The sequence below is a fragment of the Rhinopithecus bieti genome, unplaced genomic scaffold, assembly GCF_001698545.2.
Source record: "Rhinopithecus bieti isolate Rb0 unplaced genomic scaffold, ASM169854v2 scaffold_7308, whole genome shotgun sequence".
Classification (NCBI taxonomy): Eukaryota; Metazoa; Chordata; class Mammalia; order Primates; family Cercopithecidae; genus Rhinopithecus; species Rhinopithecus bieti.
The window spans coordinates 67,701-72,677 of NW_016805423.1; positions in this window are offsets into that span (position 1 = coordinate 67,701).

Below are 4,977 nucleotides of genomic sequence, written 5' to 3' on the forward strand. Positions count from 1 at the left end.
TTTTTTTGAGACGGAGTCTCGCTCTGTCGCCCAGGCTGGAGTGCAGTGGCACAGTCTCTGCTCACTGCAAGCTCCACCTCCCGGGTTCACGCCATTCTCCTGCCTCAGCCTCCCGAGTAGCTGGGACTACAGGCGCCCACCATCACGCCTGGCTAATTTTTTGTAATTTTTTTTTTTTAGTAGAGACAAGGTTTCACTGTGTTAGCCAGGATGATCTCGATCTCCTGACCTCGTGATCCACCCGCCTCAGCCTCCCAAAATGCTGGGATTACAGGTGTGAGCCACCGCGCCCGGCCAACAAAAATAATCTTTGAAAATTTTTTCAGGCCCCTCAGAACCCCTTCATATGAATAGGGAACAGCTACACATTTGTGATACAAGTCATTCATTTGAGCCAGCAGATTCCCCATCTCTCAGTCCTGATGGCTTGTACATATGGATTTTGTTCAGCCTTGCAAGGTATCCTGAATCACTAAAGTAATTCTAACCAGTGCATATTTGGGGATATCATAGAAAAGGAAGTCTCAATATCATTTTTTCAATATCTTAATTTGGGGCAAATAATTCAGCCTGTGAAACATGCCCTTTTCCATTCTTGAGCAAATCCTTTATCTCACCAAGATCAAAGTATTCCACTTATTCTTTGAGCAACTTCCTTCCTCTGGCATGTTAAAATAATCCTTTTTATTGGTTTTGGAGACATTTGCAAGGTGCTGTAAAAGTTTTTTTTTTTTTTTTTTTTGTAATTATTATTCTCCTTCTTTATAATTGATTGGGTTTCTTTCTTCTCTTCACAGGAACTACCATTTTGCAGGGAAATGCCCTCTTTTCTCTGATAATTTACATGGCTTGAATAGTTCTCTTTTTAGTTCCTACCTCTAATGCTTGTTATTTTTATTCCTTGGTATATGCTTTTCGTGGAAAGCAAAAAACAATAACAACAAGGTAATTAGGCTTTTCTTGTGGGTTACTTTTTAAAAGTTTTTTATTTCAAATGTCTCCTAAATAGAGACTATACTTAGCGTATTTCCCTTTCAAAAATCTAAAGTGTGTGCAATTTGTTTCATGGTTTTCCTCTGTCCCATGAGGATGTAGAATTTAATTACTTTATTAGTTTTTACTCAGTTGTTCACCCAACACAATCTCTTGGGTCCATTTCTGATCCTGTTTAGGATGAAAGTTCCCTCATTCCTTCTCTTGTGGGATTTAGAAAGCAGTTCTCAGTTTGTTGACATCTATTCCCATTGCCTCTTGCACATCTCATCCTGACTGAGCAGTTGGCTGCTCTGTGTTTGGATAATTAAAGCCTTTCATTATTATTATCTGGACAAATATTTTTTGCTTTCCCGATTCTATTTAGAATTTTCTGTCATCATTCCTCTCAGGTAATCTATAATATAAACTTTTTCTGATGGAGAAGTTTTAACATGAACTGTTTTAACATAAAAGTTATTAAAAGTTATAACACAAATGGATCCTGTGAAGTTCATTCAACAGATACTTTTTGAGTGCTGGCTGTGTACCAGTTCTAGACCCTGGGAATCAGCAGGGATAAGAATCAAAGTTTATGTACTTATATTCTAAAAAGAGCAGGGTTGGGAGACAGCAAAGAAATAATTCATCAGATGTTGATGAGAGGTAAGAAGAAAAAAGTAAGATAATAATTTAGAGTAGCCCTTTTCCACCAGTTCTACCAGAGAATCAAACTCTTAATGCCCTAAGGCACATTTTGTATAGAATGAATTAACTTCTCTCCTACGCAGATAGAATGATACCAGTTATGTACTTTGGGAGACTAAAGAAAGTACTCATTGAAATCATTTTCTACAGGGCTTAATTTTCTCAAGGAACCCTAAGTTGAGAAAGGCTTGAGTTAGAGGGTAACAGTTGTGGAAGGGAATGATACTTGGGATCATTTGACCAGGGAAAGCCTCTCTGACAAGGAATCCTCAGAGCAGAGACCTAAATTTAGCAAGTGAGGGAGGGTCCTGAAGATGCAACAGCTGCAAGGTGGTGGTGGTGAAGGACAAAGTATTACAGCCAGAAACAAGAGTGGGTTTGGTATATTAGAGAAGTAGTTAAGAAGGCCAAGGTGGCCAGAGCTCTGTTATCATGAGGCAGAGAAGTGGGGATAAGATCAGAGAAATGAATAGTGAGGGGTAGAAATGGTGTGGAAAACTTACCAGAGACATTTCAACTCAGGCTAATTAAACAGATTGACTGGGCTCCAGCTATGGGTCATAACTTGGGGAGTTTCAAAGATGAATGAATCATGGTCTCTGTCCTCATGCATCTTGCAATATAGAGTATACAACATAACTTAGACTAAGAAAATACAATGTGATAAATGCTGTATCTTAATAATAAGAAAAGGGATGACCATAAGCTGAATTTTCCCAGGAGGCGACCCTGAGCCAAGTATTCAAGTATAGGTGATTTATAAAGAAATAACATCCAGGAGGACTCATAAGAGTCAAGTAGGGATGGGATATCAAGCAAGAGACAGCCTGGCCATGCAGGAAGCTCTGTAGTATAAATGACAACTTAGAGATTGTCACACCTTGAAGGAAAGAAGCTGGGTTTTTGAATGTGCACCTGTTAATCATTGCTAATGGTGGTACACTCTGTTAGGCATGCTTGGTTCTTCATACAGGTGAAGTGGTGCCAGGTAGTTCTCTGAAGAACTCAGCCAAGGGAGCAGAGGCTCAGAAATGGGTGCACAGAGCTGGTAAAAGGGACCCAAGGAGATCTTGGTGGGGCATCAGAGGTGCCACCATAGGGCTCACAGAGCTTCTCAGTCTGAAGGGTGGTGCTTAAGGGACAGGCAGAGGATATTAAATTTTCCCTAGGTGAAAACCATGCCTGTCTGCTTGGTCCTGTAGCCTTAGCACCTAGTCTGGGTCATACCATAGAGAATCCTAGAGGCGTTTCTGAATGGGAATGAATGCATGCATGAAAGACATCCCAGGCCCAGCAATTAGTCATGATAATTTTTAGGAATCACTTGGTAGAAGCCATGTGCCCCAATATTACATCTTTGTAGAAATGCTAAGATCCTTTGCATAAGAATTATAAGCTGATGAGAATAGAGTTCGGAAATTCAGAAGGCATAGCCATACAATGGTATGTAAACGTGACTCTGAGCAAGTGAGAAGTAATGCATTTAAGGAACAAAAAGTCCAAACTACTTAAGAGTATAATATGTTTTATTTAAAAATTATAAATAAGAAAATCAGTAAAATAATGTCTAAGTTTCCAAGAAAATACTTAGGTATATGAACCGCTAGTTTTTACGACTTGTTTTGGAATGAGAGAAACATTTTATCATAAGAACTTGCTTAAATGTGAATAAGAATTGTCATACATGAGGGGCATTACAATGAGCTCTAAGTCAGAGTCATGTCAGGAACCATGATGGCAGGAAGGTTCTCCCTGGGTGACCATTCTGATTGGTTGAAGTGGGATGCCAATAACAATGTGTTGATGAGTATGAAGCTACATTCAGGTTTAGGAGAACAATATTAATAATACCTATCATTTATTTAGCACTGCCTACATGCAAAATACTGCTTTAGCACTTTGTATTATTTAATTAGCTCATTAACTACCATAAGATGGTGTAGTGACTCACGCCTATAATCCCAGCACTTTGGGAGGCCAAAGTGGGTGGACTGTTTGAGGCCAGGAGCTCGAGACCAGCCTGGCCAACATGGCAAAACCCCATCTTTACTAAAAAATTATAAAAATTAGCTGGGCATGGTGGTGTGCACATGTAATCCAAGCTACTGGGGAGGCTGAGGCAGGAGAATCTTCTGAACCCAGAGGAGGAAGTTGCAATGAGCCGATAGTACCACTGAACTCCAGCCTGGGCAACAGAGTAAGACTACCTCAATAACAAACAAACGAAAACAACTATAAGAGACAAGTATAGTAGTCCCCCTTTATCTGTAGTTTTGCTTTCCACGGTTTCAGTTACGTATAGCACAATAAGACATTTTGAGAGAAAGACCACATTGACATAACTTCTTATTTCTGTGTATTGTTATAATTGTTCTATCTCATTATTGTTGTTAATCTTTTGCTGTACCTAATATACAAATTAAATATTATCACAGGCGTGTATGTGTAGGAAAAAAAGTCATATACATATATAGGATTTGGTACTATCCAGGGTTTCAGGCATCCACTGGGGCTTGTGGAACATATCCCCTGAAGATAAGGAGGGACCACTTTACTTGTATTGCCATTATTTCCATTTTACAAGTGAGATAACTTGGTGAACCATTTATCCAGTATCTTCCAAGGGCCAAATTGTCTGGGTTTACACAGCTGGAGGAGCTGGGATTTCAACCCACACCATATAGCCCTAGATTCTACTCATTATCACTGTAACAGAGTTGAATACTATGATTGATTATCTGCCATATGTACAGGAGGAGGGAGGAATGGCATATCATGCATTTGCAAGTTTTCAATTCTGGTCTTTGCCCCATCTTTCAATTATCATTTTTCCTCCTTCTCCTGTTAAACCCAGTTAAATTACACTACTTTCTCTTTCCCAATGTTCTATGCTCTCATGCTTTCATATGGGCTGTTCTCTAGGCCCAGAACACGCTTTCTTTTGCCCTTTGCTGGCATTTTAGTCCATTTGGGCTGCTATAACAAAGTGCCATAAGCTGGATGGTTTATAAACAACAGAAATTTATTTTCACAGGTCAAGAGGCTGGAGATCAGGGTACCAGCATGGACAAGTTCTGGTGAGGGCCTTCTTCTGGATGACAGTCTGCTGACTTCGTATTGTATCCTCATGTGGCAGAGAGCAGAAGCAAGTCTCTGGAGACTTTAAAAAGGGCATTTATTAAATAGGGAATCCTTTCCCCATTTCTTGTTTCTCTCAGGTTTGTCAAAGATCAGATGGCTGTAGATGTGTGGTATTATTTCTGAGGACTCTGTTCTGTTCCATTGGTCTATATCACA